This window comes from Silene latifolia, chromosome 5, assembly GCF_048544455.1.
Source record: "Silene latifolia isolate original U9 population chromosome 5, ASM4854445v1, whole genome shotgun sequence".
NCBI lineage: Eukaryota > Viridiplantae > Streptophyta > Magnoliopsida > Caryophyllales > Caryophyllaceae > Silene > Silene latifolia.
Genome location: NC_133530.1, coordinates 38,709,638 through 38,729,710, shown reverse-complemented (window position 1 = coordinate 38,729,710; position 20,073 = coordinate 38,709,638). Strand labels below are relative to the sequence as shown.

At 40.0% G+C, this 20,073-nt stretch overlaps 1 long non-coding RNA gene and 1 other non-coding gene across 2 annotated transcripts; both read right to left on the bottom strand.

Annotated features, from left to right (window-relative positions):
* Window positions 1-2,378: 2,378 nt before the first annotated feature.
* Window positions 2,379-5,133, bottom strand: LOC141656069 (uncharacterized). The gene is made up of 3 exons (XR_012548319.1): window positions 4,967-5,133; window positions 4,807-4,869; window positions 2,379-2,708 (listed from the first exon to the last, which is right to left on the bottom strand). It is a non-coding gene; the product is annotated as an uncharacterized LOC141656069 (long non-coding RNA).
* On the bottom strand, window positions 3,917-4,048 carry LOC141658351 (U11 spliceosomal RNA). The gene has a single exon (XR_012549242.1). It is a non-coding gene; the product is annotated as a U11 spliceosomal RNA (small nuclear RNA).
* Window positions 5,134-20,073: the final 14,940 nt, after the last annotated feature.

The following is a 20,073-nucleotide window of genomic DNA, read 5'->3' as shown; positions in this document are numbered from 1 at the left end:
GCTAAAAATGGGAAATTCGCGGGTGTTACAATCACCCCACCTTTTTAAAAAGTTTCGTCCTCGAAACTTGAAAGTAGAAAATAAAAGGTTATAAATATAAAACTCAACTCTTTGAAATCGGTAACTAAATCATTAAAAGGTTTGTCCTTGTAAAAATTAAAATTCCTTCAAAAGTTTGAAGTAAAATTTTCCAACAACACAAATCTCTCGTCAAAGGAACGGAAATATTCTCGTTGCGCATTCAAGAACATCACATTCCAAATCAAAGGAAACGTCAAATACTAAATCATTTGCAGAAATAAAAATACTTCCAAAAACGTTTATGAAGAGTTTACAAAGGTATAAGTCTCGTTCATGGAACGACATTGCTCTTATCGTGCACACAAGAGCGCTAACTTTCCCAAGTCACAGACAAGTTCAAAATAAAATCATTCGCCGACAAGCGTAGAACAAGTTATTAGACGCCTTTAATAACGAGTCCTAACATCCCATCAACGTTAAAACCAAATGAAAATTATAATCCACTCAAATTTTCTTTTGCAAAAGCCAAATGAAAATTAAAAGATTCACTTTTACATTCAAAAGGAGTCGAGTTCTTGAAAATATAACATTAAACTTTGACAACGGAATCATAAATAGGTCAAAGTTAGTTAGAAATTGAGCAAAATTAAAAGTAACATCGGGTTTAGCAATCAAAAATCATGATAAAGAAGTCTATACTCAAGGAACAAATAGGGAACTAAATCAAATTTTTATTTTCAAACCTTTAAAATAGGTAAAGTTTTGTAAAGCAATATAGATTCTTAACAACGAATCAAAAATGGTAGCTTGAAATGTTTAGGAATTGGACAGAAGAAACGTAACTTAGACATCATAGATACCGGTATGCAAAAAGGATTCAAACTTAACTAATCAAAAGAGCTACGATGAATTTCATAGGGTAAGAATTGTAATTACATTTACAAGTATGTAAAAGATATGGTTTTATAGGTTACCAACATCAAAATTAAAGGAGGAGTATGATGAAGCAAGGAAAAGAGGTATGAATGGTAACGTTTATGGTCAAAGAAGAGGATGAATTAGACAACAAGGAAACGTCAGGTACTCAAACCTCGAACAACAACATCATCCTAAACGGTTCCGAAAACTTCCTAACAACAAAACTCATAATCACAACACTTCCAAGGATTTCCTCAAAACACTCATGTTACTTCATCCTAAGCAATTCCATGAAACAAGGTATTCCACTATAAGTGTGATCTCACTACTGCAAAACCTCAAACATCTACAAACGACTTCCACAAGATCAGGGTCAAAGTTCCAACAAAGCTATACTCATATTCAATTAGTGTCAACCACGGGTTTCTCAAAATGGTACAACCCTCAATCAAAATCCAAATTCAAAAATTCTTTTGCATATTCTATCATCCCAAAGAGATCTTGTTATACTCTCGAAATCTAAAGCATAGATGGTGACATTCTTCAAATCACGAGGTAACCACCCAAAACATCTAACTCATCTCAGCTCAACATCTATCGATCCCAACATATAATCACATCTCAAGAACTCTGGCTACTAATCCTCATTACCGCAAAGTGGATACTCAAGTGAGATTCCAAAACTAGCAACAACTCTCACCTAACATGGTTCCTATGTAACCATCACAACACTCACAAAAATATACCGACTATGCTAACCTCGAGTTCAACTCAAACTTCCAAGTATAACCAGCAAGGCCAAGTTCCATAACCTTAGTATCATAGGCAACTCACACTTAACACACAGAATCCACCAATCAAATATACTCACTTTATCAAGGATCTAGGTATAAGAATCATCAAGTATGTCTCACCACACTACCTAAGTCTTTCCAACATCAAATTCTCTCAAAACCAGGTTTAAGGGTCAAACGCAACAATCTCCTCAAAAGTCCAATTTTCCAACCAAGGTCAACATTCCTCAAAAGAAAGAGTACCATCAAAAAGGCGTTAAGGGAGGATAAGCAAGGAACAAAGGACAAGTTAGGAGTACAAGAGTAGCTTTCAAAGTAAAATAGAAGAGAGTTTAGAAGAAGGATAAACACAAGAAATAAGGAATAAGACAAGGTACACCAAGAATGAGAAACATCTTCGAGGAAGTAGAAGCATTCTTCAAAGTTGAACAAATCCTCAATCCTCAGCAATAGGCACCAAATCTTGATCACCACACTGGTAAGTTCACGGTCATTGATCCAAGGGCACAACAATTATTAAATGACAATCAACAAACATGTTAGAACCTAACAAAGAGCAAACACACTACAGACTACCACCTTAGGTCCTGAAGTCTACCCATCTCTCATTCATTATTCAAGGTCAAGTTCAAATTTAAGTTTGGGGTACACGTGTGTGTGTCGGGAGCAACATAGGCTCTGATACCAACTGTGAAGCCCCTCAAACTTGCTAAGAAAATACAATAAGTAAATGCGGAAATTTTGTAACTTTTAAAGTTTAAAGCGTGGGTTCATTAAAATCTAAAACACAATTAAAGAATGCGGAAATAAAGTTAAGTTTTTACAAACGTGATAGTCAAAGATGAGGGGAAAATATATCCCTTGAATGACGATACAATAAAAGGTGAGTTTAAGCAATCCTAATGAAACGACTACTAGTCCAAGGTGCTCGCTAGCTCACACATGTCTTCACCCCAAATAAGCACCAACTAATACCTGTCATTCATGAAACATGAACGCCACGGTCAGTGGGGAGTAACTCAGAGTTCTCCCAGCCACATTATGTCAAAATGAACATAACAAAGAACGTAAACAAGCAAACAGGTCCAAGTATTAAACAAGACGTATACCATTGGAATTATTCTAGACATGGGGGCATTCATGCTAGCGTAGTAAGAGAAAGCAAGATGGAGTAATGACAGAATAACAATAGGGTATTCAATGGAACAATAATTGAACATGTCTAGGCATATTCAAACAAATGAGATAAAGGAAAGGGTACGGATACCGGTAAGTAATCACGAGCACGAATTCCAACAAAAACATGACATAGATATGAGATCAGAACTTGAATCATATGAAGTAGGTAAATAAGAGATCAATCAACACAAAATATATGAGTGGAACCATAGCCATTACTTTGAAACCTCTTAACAAACATTGCACGGGACGTGGCTACTAATGTCACATTCATACTTATGGCTTGCATCTCACCATAAGAACGGATGGGAACAACAATCCCGGCGATCATATCGCAACTAGGAGGCTTGCATCTCACCTCTTGTATCCGATAGGACCAAGACACTTACATCCAAACAATTGACAATATCTATAACTAAGCAAGACCGTACTACTCCTTAAATATAATTTCCCTGGTTGGGCGACAATGATAAAACTCACTTGCCAGAACAGCACAAGTGACCGAAACCGCACTTGCCAGAACAACACAAGTGATCAAAAACCGCACTTGCCAGAACAGCACAAGTGACCAAACACCGCACTTGCCAGAACAGCACAAGTGAGCAAACATCGCACTTGTCAGAACAGCACAAGTGACCAAACACCGCACTTGCCAGAACAGCACAAGTGACCAAACACCACACTTGCCAGAACAGCACAAGTGATCAAACATCGCACTTGTCAGAACAGCACAAGTGACCAAACACCGCACTTGCTAGAACAGCACAAGTGACCAAACACCGCACCTGCCAGAACAGCACAAGTGACCAAAAATCGCACTTGCCAGAACAGCACAAGTGACCAAAAACCGCACTTGCCAGCACAGCACAAGTAGGGCGTAAATATCAGTCAAGCAAAAGGCATAGAAAAATGATAAATTTACATGGACACGTCCCAATTTAATTAAACAAGTAGATTAATTCACTCGTATTTGAAATACGATAAATAAATGAGGATGAACGGATTAAAGTGCATATTAATTAATAAAATATAAAACTTCAACAAATTATGTCGGCCGTATGTCTTGATAGCCATACAACACTCACCATTCCATTGTATAGATTGTGCATGGCATATATAGCCAACCAACCCATTTGACAATTTCCATGTTGATTAATAAAAAGAGACAAAAAGAATGAATTCACAAATTAAAATGCTATAGAAACAACATGGAACATGCCCCTGCAGTGGAAATGTTGGACAAAGCAGTAGCATAAGAATGCAGCATATCAACCCATGTGAGACCGTCTTAAGACGGATTTTTAAACATGAAATAAGACGGGATTCATCCATACCAATTACCCAATTCATACATGTATATACACATGAGACGGAAGTAAGAAAATTGGCTCAAATAAACAACAATAAGTCGACCAAACGAGCCGATAAACACGGCTGAATCATTATAATAATGATTCAATTGTCCCAAACTTCTTTAATATGAAAACACTTGGGAAAATTGATTGGGTCAATTTTCACAGTACGGAAAGATGGAACAAAGACACTTGATTGGGTCAATTTTCAAAATTTTCAATGACTTTAGTACGAAAGTGTTTTCGTATTTGGCGAATTCTTTACGGTCTAAAGGCTATTGTGAAACCGTCTTAAGACGAAATTTTAAGCATGAAACATGTAATATCCATCCAAATAAATTACCCAATTCATTTACCTACTCCACCATGAATCCAAAGGTGCTAACTTTTCTCAAAATAGATAAGTAAAACTCGTATAAAACCGTCTCAAACAAACATCACATAAACTCAGCAAGAAGGAAACTTTGTATTATAAAAGAGTAACACCACACACAAACACATATAAATTTCATCATAATGTCGAGTAATCCCATCACCGTTACCTTTCCGCTCTTCAAAGAATACATTTCCGACTCAAAACTATTCCGGGTTGTCCAATGGCACACCTAAAACACAAAGAAAACGGTTAGCACGAGATTTTCGAGCTATATAAGGGCACGGTCAGAATAGGAGAAGAGGAAAGCTTGGCTCTTTCTTACATACAAGGAAGGAGAACGAGAAGAGGAAGCTAATGGTCGAGAAACGAAGACGAGATCTGATTTTGAAAGGTCGAAGGAAAAATGGTGTACAAAGGCTTTTTGTTCACTGTTATTGCTGTTGGTTTTCCAAAAGAAAAGGAAGAAGGAGGTGTGGGGTTGGTCGATGGTTGTTGTGAGAGTGGGAGGAGTGAATAAAAGAATTATTAATTTAGTTAGGTACAAATAGTTAGAGCATGAGCAATAGAGAGGATGGTATGATCCTCTTATTTGTTCTTTCACTCTCTCATTCTTTGACATATTACCTTCTCTATGACCCACCTCCATTTCCACTATGTTTATCCTCCTCATTATATTTTTGTCCACAATAGAGAGGATCCTCCAATCCATCCTCTACCTATTTATGTACATATTTTAACTTTTTACAAAAGAAAAAAATAAAGGGGAATAATCCACATGGAAAAATATTATTAGATAGTTGGCACAAGGGCCAATGCTATACTTCCTCTAAAAGTAGAGGAAGTAGAGAACATCCTCTTGCTAAGAGGATGTTCTATACATCTCCACAATAGAGAGGACCTCCTTTTATAGGAGAGAGAGTGCTAAGAGGATGATACATCCTCTCTATTGTGGGTGCTCTTAGTGGCGTGTTGTGAGATAGGTCGGAATTAAACGGGTCTCACATGTGAAAATGTGACGGTATTTTGTTAGACATAAATACGTCTTAAATCTACTATAATTTAAGACGGGATATTATTATTATTATTATTATTATTATTATTATTATTATTATTATTATTATTATTGTTGTTGTTATTATTATTATTATTATTATTATTATTATTATTACTGTCTGACTAAAAAAGTATATCTCCATATAAACAAGCTCATAACAATGTAACTTTTATAAAAATTATGTTCAAAATTGAAATTAATTAATTTAAATAATTTAAAATATAAATAAAACTATAGAATGGTTAATTAAATTATAAATGCTAAAAATGGGAAATTCGCGGGTGTTACACAAAGTACTCAAAAATGTATACTAGCCAAAACTGTCACAACTATAAGACATCGTCTGACACAGCGGAAGACTCTTCTAACAGCCACGTGATAACTCGTCCCAGCTATCCCATATGTGTCATATCATACCTGCTCAATAACTGCTCACCATCCCCGAATGGATCACCACAGTTTTTAAAACAAATAACGGGGTCAGAATGCCAAACAGCTCAGTCAACACATCAATCCCCAGTCTCCATAATCAATCTCCACACAACTGACTACACACTAAAGTGTGTAGTCCTGCCAGAGTACCCATCGCAACAAGTACTCTACACCGCCAGTGGGGGATCACAGCCGTACCCACCAAATCCCCGCTCATCAACAACTGGGCGATAAACCCAAGTTTCCTTAATCTGCACATCCCTCCTGTGGCGGGTTCCACAGGAAGCGAACCATGGGCGTGAAGCCACTCCCGCAAGTAACTACACTCAGCCAGGGACGCGCCCCGAATATCACAGACAGTTATACAACAACAATCAACTATATAAACCAACAACCGTCACAATCACCAGCAATATAATTAATCAATAACCACAATACAACTGATACGTGCATTTTATATAGTCCTTTTTGGCCTTTTTATGCACGTATTTCTATGCTATTATCGTAGTTTTATGCTACGAAATGCCCCGAATATGCTACTTTGGTTTGTTTTGTTCTATTTGCAGGAACGGACCAGAAAGTAGTGAAATCGAGCCTTTTACCATCCGTTTAGCATGAATTTGGAGGAAGAGTGAATTTGGAGCGGGAATGTAGCTATTTTGAGATGCGCAAAGAAGAAAGATAGCTAGGCGAGCAAAGGAAGAACTTCAAATTTCTAGTGCCTATTTTGAAGAGCCATATCTTGGGTTCTACAACTTATTTTCAGGTGATTCCAATTGGAGATGAAATTCTGTCCTCTTAGCTTTCCAACGCCACCAGAATCGTCCTTTTTGCCCAAGTAACGAAGAAATCGCAGCCGTTTCAAGTTCAGTGCGCGAAGCAGGAATTGTGCGCTGGAAAGTACTCGATCAAGTACAATTATGTTCGATCGAGTCCTTTTTCTACTCGATCGAGTAGTTGCATTTTAGGGTTTACTCGATCGAGTAGATTTTCTATTCGATCGAGTGGTTTGAGCTTTATTTTACTCGATCGAGTACTTTAAAAGGGCTCGATCGAGTGGTTTCTATTGGGCTCGGGCCTTTTTAGCTTTAATCCGTCATTAGGTTAAATAAAAGTTCTATTTTCTTATAAATAGGAAGAGGGACATCATTTGTAACTCCCTTCCCTATCTCATACACTACTTTACAATACTTTTTCCTTGTTACTTTTCTACTGTTCTCTGCTTTCCGGGTTTTACTCTATAATTCTCCTTTCTCTTTTCCTCTCTTTATTTAGTGTTTATTCTTTTACCATTTGCTCTTACCTTTATTATGTCTAGCTAATTTCTCTGCTAGGTTTAGGTGATTCGATGGACTGTTGTTAATTGCTAATTAGGTTTATAGATGTGTCGTTGTTGTTTTAGTCTATGTTGTTAATCACTGCTATAATTGTATCCTGCTAGTTGAGTCGACGCAATTAGCTTATTTAACTATAGTAAGCCTTGACCTAGACCGGAAGGTTGGAAGGGGTGAGACCTGCAGTGAGCAATAGGATGCTTTAGTGAGGACGGAAGTTAAGCTAATAGCATTTTAGGGCGAATTGAGACCGGAAGGAGATATTCGTTGCCCCTTAGACTGACACATCGACTAATCTGAGACCTTAACCGCAATTAATTGACGTTCATTAATGACCCGAAATCCTAGTTCCCTCTCTCTTCCTTGTTAATTTCACTTATTCCCTTTTCTCTTACTTTATCTTATTAGCGTAGTCAAAACATTTCAAACCCCCCATCTTGTGACCGTAAACAGACCGAATAGACAAGTAGATAGTGACCGCCTCCCTGTGGAGATCGACCCTACTTACCGCTGACTTCTGTTTGTAGTACTTAGGTATTTATTTTTGGTACCTGACGACGGTATCAAATTTTGGCGCCGTTGTCGGGGAGGCAACTATTTATTTACTTGTTTCTTTTGTCTGTCTTTAGCCTCAAGGGATTTATTCCTTGAGGCAGTTCTTATCTTTTTCCTTGAGTGTTGTTTTGATAGGCCCTACAGGTCCTACCTAGACAGTTCTAGGTAAAATATCGTCAAAGGGAAGGCTTGAGTACCTTTGACCCGTTACCTATGTTCCATTATATGGCGCAGCAGGTGATTTACTGCGGGAGATGTGGTGCTGCTGGGCATAATGCAGCTGTTTGCCCAGCTGAGAACGACGAGGTCTATGCATTCAAGCAGTGTAGACGAGCTAGTCAACCTTCTGTTGTTATGCCGTGACATCCACCCTATCAGCGAGGCTATCAAAAGCCTCCATTTATCTGGCCACCGCAACAACAAGCTCCTCCTCCTGATAGATAGAAAGAAGAGATTGCGGAGCTGAAATCTTTGATGAAGGCACTTGCACTCAAAAGGCAAGAATATGATAGACAGGTTTGTGCGCAAATTGATAAGCTCGAGTCTGACATAGCTCAGCTAGCTGCTGAGTCGAAAATTAGGCAACTAGAGGAAGCTTGCGTTACCTACGCAGAGAGCGGTTTTTCCCATAAAGAACCCGTGCTGCCTAATGCTGATGACTGGGATGACTCGGATTGCGAAGTTCTATCAGTTAGTGACGCTTCAAATGAAGATTTATGCACGGATCAGCAAGAATCACTCGATCGAATGGATTATGTTGGTCGATCGAGTGAACTACCTGAAGAAAGGTTCGATCGAGCAGAAAATTCCACTCGATCGAACAGTTGCTTAGAGGAAGTACTCGATCGAGTTGATTTATGTACTCGATCGAGTGATTATCATGAGGAAAGCTCTCGATTGAGTAACATTTTTACTCGATCGACTGATTTGGCCAGGGCGAGCAATGATTTGTTACTTGGGTTCGTTTTAGACGACATTTTAGATGATGACAATGGTTATGGTGAGTCTCCCCTTTTCAAAGCCGAGTTAGATGCGCTTGAGGCTGTGATTTACGGGACGGAATCCACAGAGGAGGGTGACGAGAAGACAGCTGAGTCGGTAATTGCTTCTAGGACGGATGAGGTAATATATTCTTTTGTCGATGATTCCGACTGTGAGAGCAACCCACCTGAGGTAGTTAACGATAATTTTATTATTGTTTGTTTGAGTAGTACATTACCTCATTTGACTTATGCTTCGCACTTTAATGCTATACCCCCTCCTAGTTGGTCAATTAATTTAACGATCTCACCGTTCTTGTCATCTTAATTTGGTTAATCTGAAACGATACCCTAATTTATTGGTAATTGCTCCTGAGCTCCTTTATTTTGTGGATAAATTTAGGAGCTGTCATAGGAAATTTGTTAGGCTTAAACGGTTGCACATTTTTATTTCCTATATCTTTATTCCACTGTTGTGCTACTTACATTTTTATGTAGCACATGCGCAGCTGTTTGATCGGTTGCTGCGCGCTTTGAGCTGTTTTGACCAGGTTAATTATAGAGGCTCGAAGAAAAGAAGGTCGAGCTGGGACCTGTCTGAAACTAGCGCTGTCCGGGAGGCAACCCGGAGTTTAAGCTTTTTAGTTGTTTTTTCGAACATTTCAGTTTTTATTTTGTTTAATATTCGGTCTTCTCGATCGAGTTCTTTAATTCCATCGATCGAGCACTTCCACAGCCCATTTCACTCGATCGAGTAATCTACTCTCTCGATCGAATTTTCTTGCTTTGATTCGCTTCCTATGATGCCACTATGAAGCTATTAGTGACCTCCCACGTTGCTGGCTGGTTTGGGGAGGTCCCTTATTCGTGTATCTTGTGAGTTTTCCGCATCTACACTCTTTCTCTTTTAATTTGCATTTTTCCCTTTCCCCTATTTGTGCTGCTGCTGTTAGCTATTTTGTACAATGAGGGCATTGTACAATTCGGTTTGGGGAGAATATATGCATCCATATCCGTGTCTACATATTGTTTTTATTGCATTTCTATTTCACGTTTATTGCATTTCCGTTTGCATTGTTATTTATTTAAAAAAAATTCAAAAATCCCATAAAAATAAAAATTTCAAAATTTTCACGTTTATTTTAGCATGTAGGTTGAGTCGGAACGGTAGATTTCAATGATGAAACTGCTCTGCAATTGTCTTTTTGCTTAAGCCTTGCATAAACTATTATTCTTTTTAGTTTTGTCTTATTGCATATCTACGAGTTTATGTTAAAATTTAGCTGAACGAATAGACTTGACCTGAAAATTTTGGCAAACTACTTATAATTTCTAAGAATTAGAGCTCATATAACTGGTGCCATTCATGACCGGTTTATATAGAAATTGAGAGTAGTACTCCTTGCATAGCATGTTTATCATTTTTGCACTTTTATGACATTCGATTTCTTGTCAAATGCATACATTCGGGTTTGTGGTCGGTGTCACATACAGGGAGGTGCTTACAAATTTTCCCCTTTTCTTATATTTTTCACCCATTTAGCTCCACTTAAGCCAAATCTTGCCTTTTTGACCCATTAGCTACATCCAAAACTCAACCTGCCTAGTCAAGCTAGTTTAGTTTGTCTTTTGTGGTATATTTTTCCGTCTGCAGATTGGTCGTGTGTATTTTGATTGGAGTTGGTGTATATAAGGAGGGAGAAAAGAAAAGAGAAAAAAAAAATTGAAATTGAAAAAGAAAGAGAAAAACGTAAGAAAAAAATGAAAAAGATCAAGAATCACGTGTACAGGAAGAAAACCAAAAGAATGGAAATCAAAGTATCTTAGGTGGTTTGCATTTTGAGTCCGTCTGTGCTTATTTCTATCTTGTGACGGTCTCACTCCTCCGTCTTATTCCATATTTTTTTAGGAGATAGTGTTTTTGGTTAGTGAGTTGTGTGCCAAATGAAGGGCACCTGTACCTTATTTTCTAGACAGCTGAGATTTGGATGGTCCTATATGGTCTTGTTTAGGAACTAGCTTGACGCTTTTACCTCTACATTTCCATAATTTGTTTTGCCTTTTCTCACCTGAACCTCACTATTCCTATACTATTTGTAAGCCCTCGGCTGTGACGGACATTGTTGGTTGGAATGTATGTGTAGTACTTGAATCGTCTATCATTTTTGTTGCATGCATGTTTATGTGGGTCGTAGTCTAGGTGAGCGACTATTTTTCTTTCTCTCTTACATATATATGTTCAACCTTTGCTTCATGAGAGAAGAGTGACCCGTGAGAGTCCATTATTAAAGGTCTTGCAAGGTCGATGGTTCAGCTTTATTATAAACATCCTATAACTCGTTTGCATTTGACTGTTTTGCTATAAGTGTTAGTTCGCTTGCATTAAATTGGTTTAAGTGGGCATTTGTAGCTAGCTCTGAGTTATCTTTTCCGTTCCATTAGTTTGCATTTAGTTTACTCGAGGACGAGTAAAGGTTTGGTTTGGAGAGATATGATACGTGCATTTTATATAGTCCTTTTTGGCCTTTTTATGCACGTATTTCTATGCTATTATCGTAGTTTTATGCTACGAAATGCCCCGAATATGCTACTTTGGTTTGTTTTGTTCTATTTGCAGGAATGGACCATAAAGTAGTGAAATCGAGCTTTTTACCGTCCGTTTAGCATGCATTTGGAGGAAGAGTGAATTTGGAGCGGGAATGTAGCTATTTTGAGATGCGCAAAGAAGAAAGATAGCTAGGCGAGCAAAGGAAGAACTTCAAATTGCTAGTGCCTACTTTGAAGAGCCATATCTTGAGTTCTACAACTGATTTTCAGGTGATTCCAATTGGAGATGAAATTTGTCCTCTTAGCTTTCCAACTCCACCGGAATCGTCCTGTTTGCCCAAGTACCGCAGAAATGGCAGCCTTTTGACGTTCGGTGCGCGAAGCAGGAATTGTGCGCTGGAAAGTACTCGATCGAGTACAATTATGTTCGATCGAGTCCTTTTTCTACTAGATCGAGTAGTTGCATTTTAGGGTTTACTCGATCGAGTAGATTTTCTATTCGATCGAGTGGTTTGAGCTTTATTTTACTCGATCGAGTAGTTTAAAAGGGCTCGATCGAGTGGTTTCTATTGGGCTCGGGCCTTTTTAGCTTTGATCCGTCATTAGGTTAAATAAAAGTTCTATTTTCTTATAAATAGAAAGAGGGACGTCATTTGTAACTCCCTTCCCTATCTCATACACTACTTTACAATACTTTTTCCCTGTTACTTTTCTACTGTTCTCTGCTTTCCGGGTTTTACTCTGTAATTCTCCTTTCTCTTTCCCTCTCTTTATTTAGTGTTTATTATTTTACCATTTGCTCTTCCCTTTATTATGTCTAGCTAATTTCTCTACTAGGATTAGGTGATTCGATAGACTGTTGTTAATTGCTAATTAGGTTTATAGATTTGTCGTTGTTGTTTTAGTCTATGTTGTTAATCACTGCTATAATTGTATCCTGCTAGTTGAGTCGACGCAATTAGCTTATTTAACGATGGTAAGCCTTGACCTAGACCGGAAGGTTGGAAGGGGTGAGACCTGCAGTGGGCAATAGGATGCTTTAGTGAGGGCGGAAGTTAAGCTAATAGCATTTTAGGGCGAATTGAGACCGGAAGGAGATATTCGTTGCCCCTTAGACTGACACATCGACTAATCTGTGACCTTAACCGCAATTAATTGACGTTCATTGATGACCCGAAATCCTAGTTCCTTCTCTCTTCCTTGTTAATTTTTCTTATTCCCTTTTCTCTTACTTTATCTTATTAGCGTAGTCAAAACATTTCAAACCCCCCATCTTGTGACCGTAGACAGACCGAATATACAAGTAGATAGTGACCGCCTCCCTGTGGAGATCGACCCTACTTACCGCTGACTTCTGTTAGTAGTACTTAGGTATTTATTTTTGGTACCTGACGACGGTATCAACAACCACCACACACATTATGTAACTAATTCTAAGTAGGGAAACCCTACCTGGAAAGCAACACGAAATCAGACGATCTAAGCAGCTACTCAGAATCTCTCCTCAACAAAGCCTCCTTCTATACATACATACATATTATCACTACCGTAACCACACAATCACAAAACCCCCCAAATCCCCAAATTAGGGTTTAACCAACATTAACCAACTGATATAAAAAAATGACATGTAGAACTTACCCACGATACAAGGATCACAACGGTTTAGAGAACAATGAAAACCGACACCTCTAGCTCCGGGATTTGCTAATAATGCGAAGGAATGATTCAACGTAACTTGAAATCTCTCTTGACTGTGATTTAGGTTTTGTAAAAGTGTTTAAAGAAGATGACGGAACTTATTATATATTAATCTGCATTATTAAAAAACCCGTCGCAAATCATCCGTTAACCGACATACTCGATCGAGTAAGTCACTTACTCGATCGAGTGACCCTTACTCGACCGAGTGCCAAGCTTACTCGATCGAGTACCCTACGGGCAAACTACTATTTTGCATAAAATCCAACTTACTCGACAGAGTAAGCCCTACTCGATAGAGTACCCCAAGACACATAAAACCGTAGTATTACAGTCTTCCCTCCTTAAAAAGAACTTTGTCCCCAAAGTTCAAACCACCACCAAAACAAAAGCAGACTAACATCCTCCTGACACAACAACACAAACAATACTCAACATAAAACTCCAAAACATACTTCCCAAACCAACTCAACCCGACTCAAAACAACTACTAACTATATCAAAACCAACGTAAAACATGCAAAAACTCTATGCGACCATCTCCTACCCCCCTAAAAGAAACAAGGTTACGTCCCCGTAACCATACATACCTGATCAAAAAGAGACGGGTACCGCTCTCTCATAGCCTCTTCCGCCTCCCATGTAGCCTCCTCAACCTCATGGTTAGACCAAAGAACCTTAAGCAACACTGTCTCACCATGTCTAGTTTTCCTAACCTTTCGATCAAGAATCTGCTTAGGCACCTCAAGATAAGACAAGGACTCATCCAGCTCGATGTTCTCTACCTCTAACACATGTGACGGATCACTAACATATTTTCGCAGCTGAGACACGTGAAACACATTATGTACCCTATCCAAAGCAGACGGTAAAGCCAACCGATAAGCAACCTCACCCACACGATCTAATATCTCATACGGTCCTATGAACTTCTGGCTCAGCTTCCCTTTCTTATCAAATCTTATGACCCCACGCATAAGAGACACTTTCAAAAGAACCTTGTCCCCAACCTGAAACTCGATATCCCGGCGATGTAGATCTGCATAACTCTTTTGTCGATCCTGAGCCACTCTCATCCTCTGTCTGATCAACTTAATCTGTTCCACCATCTCATGTACCATCTCTGGTCCCAAAACTCCTGCCTCGGCACTGTCGTTCCAATAAATCGGACTCCTACACCTTCTCCCATATAAAGCCTCAAATGGCGCCATGCCAATACTGGTGTGATAGCTGTTGTTGTAAGAAAACTCAATCAAATCCAATCTCTGCTCCCAGCTACCACCAAAATCCTTAACACAAGCTCGCAATATATCCTCTAGAGTCTTGATGGTCCTCTCAGTCTGGCCATCTGTCGCAGGATAAAATGTTGTACTCATCTTTAAGGTAGTTCCCAAAGACTACTGCAACTCTTTCCAAAACCGTGAGATGAATCTCGAATCTCTATCAAATACTATGTCCTTAGGCACCCCATGCAGTCGAACCATATTTTTTCAATAAGCCATAGCTAACTGTGTCTTAGTCCATGTGTCTTTCATTGGCACAAAATGAGCTGACTTGGTTAGTCGATCCACTATAACCCATATCATATTGTTACCCTATTGACTTTTCGGTAAACCCACGATAAAATCCATAGAAATGGACTCCCACTTCCACTCGGGTACGTCAAGAGACTGAATCTTACCTTGTGGTCGTTGCTGCTCCCCTTTCACTCTCTGACATGTCAAACAATGAGCCACGAACTCAGCTATTTATTTCTTCATCCCAGGCCACCAAAAAGTCTTCTTCAAATCTTTGTATAGCTTGTCACCACCTGGATGTACCGAGTATGGTGTGCAATGAGCCTCTGTCATGATCATCTTTTTCAACTCCTCGTCATTAGGAACACACCACCTCCCATAAAATCTCCCACTACCATCTGTATGAATAGAGAATCAAGACACTGTCCCTTTCTCTACCCCAGCTCTCCACTCCTCAACCTTAGGATCCAACGCCTGTTTGCTGCGAACATCATCATACAGGTCTGGTTGTACTGTCAAATCTCCCATAGCATCCCCTTTTTGAATCATATGTATCCCGAACTTCCCCACCTCATCTCTCAATCTCATCAAAGATATAGATGTGCATAAAGAATGCACACTCTTCCTGCTCAAAGCATCTGCAACCACATTGGCTTTCCCTTCATGGTATATAATATCCATGTCATAATCACCAATCAGCTCCTTTCACCTCCTCTGTCTCATGTTCAACTCCTTTTGAGTGAAGATGTACTTGAGACTCTTGTGATCTGAAAATACCTTAAAGATCGCCCCATATAGGTAATGTCTCCAATTCTTAAGAGCAAACACAACTGCACCCAACTCTAGATCATGTGTAGGGTAGTTCTCCTCATAAGGTTTCAACTGCCTAGAATCATAGGCAATCACTTTCCCATTCTGCATCAACACACAACCCAACCCATTCTTTAAAGCATCCGTATACACCTCAAAGTTCTCACTCCCTTCAGGCAATGCTAAGATTGGAGTTGTGGTCAAACGCTCCTTTAATGTCTGGAACGCCGTCTCACAACTGTCATCCCAACGAAACATGTTCTCTTTCCTCATCAAAGCTGTCATAGGTCTAGCTATCTTGGAGAAATCTTTCACAAACCGTCGATAATACCCTGCTAAACCCAAGAAACTCCTGATCTCTGCCACATTCTTTGGTGCTTCCCACTTGGTAACTGCTTCAATCTTCGCAGGATCCACGACTACCCCTTTCTTTGAAATCACATGCCCCAGAAAAGCTACCTCCTCCAACCAGAACTCACACTTGGACAACTTGGCATACAACTGATGATATCGCAAGGTCTGTAACACAATCCTCAAATGCTCCTCTTTAGTCTTAGAAAATACTAAGATATCATCTATAAAAACAACCACAAACTTATCCAACAATTGACTGAAGACCCGGTTCATCAAATCCATAAACACAGCAGGTGTATTAGATAACCCAAACGACATCACCACATACTCATAATGACCATGCCTCGACGTGAAAGTTGTCTTTGGTATGTCCTCTTCCCTAATCATCACCTGGTGGTAACCCGACCTCAAATCAATCTTAGAATAGACTGCTGCCCCACTCAACTGATCAAACAAATCATCTATCCTTGGCAAAGGATACTTGTTCTTTACTGTCACTCTGTTCAGCTCCCTATAGTCGATGCACAACCTCAGGCTCCCATCTTTCTTCTTCACACACAAAACTGGTGCTCCCCACGGTGATACACTAGGTCTAATGTATCCCTTCTCAATCAGATCATCCAACTGCTTCCTTAACTCTCCCAATTCCTTAGGACCCATACAGTACGGTGCCTTAAAGATTGGCCCCGTCCCCGGTTTTAGCTCAACACTGAAATCTATCTCCCTCTTCGGTGGTAACCCCAGAATCGCCTCTGGAAAGACATCTGGAAACTCTCCCACCACTGGTATCTGCTCAAATGTCGGACTCTCCACTCTATGATCCCTCACATGGCACAAGATCAATGGGAACCCCTTCCTCAGATAGGACTTCAAGGTCAGTGCTGCAATCAACTTAACTTTGGGTTTGACAACAAACCCAGGATAAGACACACTAATCCCCCTAGGACCTCTCACAGAAACTCTCTTTGGATGACAATCTATCTTAGCCTTGTACTTTACCAACCAATCCATCCCGACTATCATCTCAAAACCATCTAAAGGAAACTCCAACAAGTCTACATGTAGATCAAATTGCCTAACTATCATGGACACACCTTTATACAACCTCCCACAAGATACAGACTCCCCCGAAGGTATAAAAACTTCCTCTCTTACAGACTCATACTCACTCAAACCCAACTGTTTAACATGACTCGACGATACAAACGATTATGACGCTAACAAAACAAAGGTATAAACACCATTAACAAGAAATGTACCGGTGATAACATCAGCATCATCTTCAGCTGCTTTCTTCTCCATCATAAACAGCTTGCCACTGGTCTTCTGCCCACCTCTCTGGATAGTACTAGCTGAGGTAGTCGGTTTAGCACCCGACCCCTGGTTGTTGTTGGTGTTTATTGTCGGTTTCTGATAAGAATTACCGCCATTGCGGTTAGCCCCACCGTTGTTGCTCTGACCTCCCCTGTTGTTCCATGACCCAGCCGGCCTGTTACTAGCATAACTCTGTGTAGGACCCTGTGAAAAACTCCCATGTGACGGTCTTTGAAAACCCCCACTCCCCGCCCTGGTGCACTCATGTCTCTTGTGGCCCACACCACCACAGTTATAACATGTCATACCCCATCTACCACCACCACTACCACGGTCACGCCCATATGAAGCTCCAGCACTAAACCCCGAGCCCGACGAATATGCTCTCACCTGATGATGGTTACTCTTCTTGTAGCTGGGCTGACCACCACCCTCGCTCTCATCTTTCCACTTCTCAGCACCCCTCTCCTTGGTCATCTCAACCAACCTCTCAGCCCTCCCAGCTCGCTCATACACTTCCTTCACATCTGTAAGGACTACCACCGGTAGCTTCTCCATAATCTTGGGGGCCAACCCCTTCTCAAACCTCAAAGCTAAGTTCTCCTCACCCAGCCCCATGTCCTCAGCATATCTGGACTTCTCATAAAACTTGCGCTAGTAATCAGCTACCGTCATATCGGATGTCATCTTAAAGTCATCAAACTCTTCCCTCAGCTTACTCCTCACATGTTCTAGCACAAACTCACGTCTCATAGCTTTCCTGAACTCATCCCAAGGTATTGCAGGTAGCCCTTTGTTCATATACATCTCTCTAGCACCCACCTTAACTTTATCCTACCACTCACCGGCCGCTTCCCTCACGTAGAACGCAGCTTGTTCCACTTTCAACTCCTCCGGGCAATGAACTTACTTAAGAATGTTCTCCATCTCTCTGTGCCAATTATCCAGCAGAATTGGCGCCCCAGTTCCCTTATACTCTTTAGGGTTGAACCTAGATATGTGAATGCTGATTTTGGAGTGATCAGCATCCTTATCCTTTCCCACTCTTTTCAAAGCTTCTATAAGAGCATCTTAGTGCTCCAACATCTTCACTATGTCATCAACCATCATACTCTCAGCTCTAGCGTACAAAGCGGTTCTTTTCGGCGGCATCTTGTAACTATATAAGAAAAGGTAGACATAAACACTCATACCATAACCCAAAACATGCATACGGCCTGTATATAACCTACTCGATCGAGCCCCCCACACCTACTCGATCGAGTTGAGGTCACTCGATCGAGTTACCCCACCTACTCGATCGAGTACCTCGACTCCAGAACCTGATCAGAAATCTCCCAAAAACACACTCGATCGAGCTTACTAGCCACTCGATCGAGCTGACCCCACTCGATCGAGTGCCCCTACCTACTCGATCGAGCGCCCAAAAAGCTGCTTCTGCCCAGAAAACACAACACTACATACTCGATCGAGTTAGACCCACTCGATCGAGCCTCTCAACTACTCGATCGAGTGCCCCCCACTCGATCGAGTCACGCAGCAGACTCGTATAACTACCCGTATGCTTATCTTTCTTTCCCAACTTTATATACAACCTTTATACTACCAACATAACAACAACAATAATGCATAGATATATACCACTGTTTATATATTCAAATAAAACAACTTTAATTCCGTATTTCTAACATGCCACATTATAAAACAAACAACATGCTTCATTCATCCAACATACAAGTCACATACTCATCACCTCTTTTTATTCCACACCTCCTATCCTCCACATTCATACATCCACCGATTCACCACATCTAATTATGTAAATATGCAAACAAGAAAATAACACATCACGACCCCGACACGTACCCCATGTGATCGGTTCAGAATTGTAGGGCGAGTTCGCGACTTTAGGACGTCTCCCAAGCCTTTGCATTAGCTCTTACAACTTCTACCCCAAGTTCATTTTAATTTAACTGCCTATGTTCATTAGGTTCATTGGTTACAGGTTTCAGGATCGTCGCTCTGATACCACTTTGTGTCACCCTCATACTCCAAGTGCCTTACCAGGACCACTTTGGTATAAGAATGTCACCATCTCGGTTACCCGAGGCAATGATAATCATAAGACAATGAAGAAACATAATTTAAAGGTAAAATACGATTTAAGTGACTACATGTTCAAACCCCAAAACTGTTAACGGAAATACAAAGTACTCAAAAATGTCTACTAGCCAAAACTGTCACAAATATAAGACATTGTCTGACACAGCGGAAGACTCTTCTAACAGCCACGTGATGACTCATCCCAGCTATCCCATATGCGTCATATCATACCTGCTCAATAACTGCTCACCATCCCTGAATGGATCACCACAGTTTTTAAAACAAATAACGGGGTCAGTACTAATTACACGATACAAACCACAATGAAACAAATTCCAAACAGCTCAGTCAACACATCAATCCCCAGCAATATAATTAATATAATTAATCAACAATATAACCAACAACCGTCACAATCACCAGCAATATAATTAATCAATAACCACAATACAACCACCACACACATCATGTAACTAATACTGAGTAGGGAAACTCTACCTGGAAAGCAACACGAAATCAGACGATCTAAGCATCTACTCAGAATCTCTCCTCAACAAAGCCTCCTCCTATACATATATACATATTATCACTACCGTAACCACACAATCACAAAAACCCCCCAAATCCCCAAATTAGGGTTTAACCAACATTGACCAAATGATATAAAAAAATGATATGTAGAACTTACCTGCGATACAAGGATCACAACGGTATAAAGAACAACGAAAATCG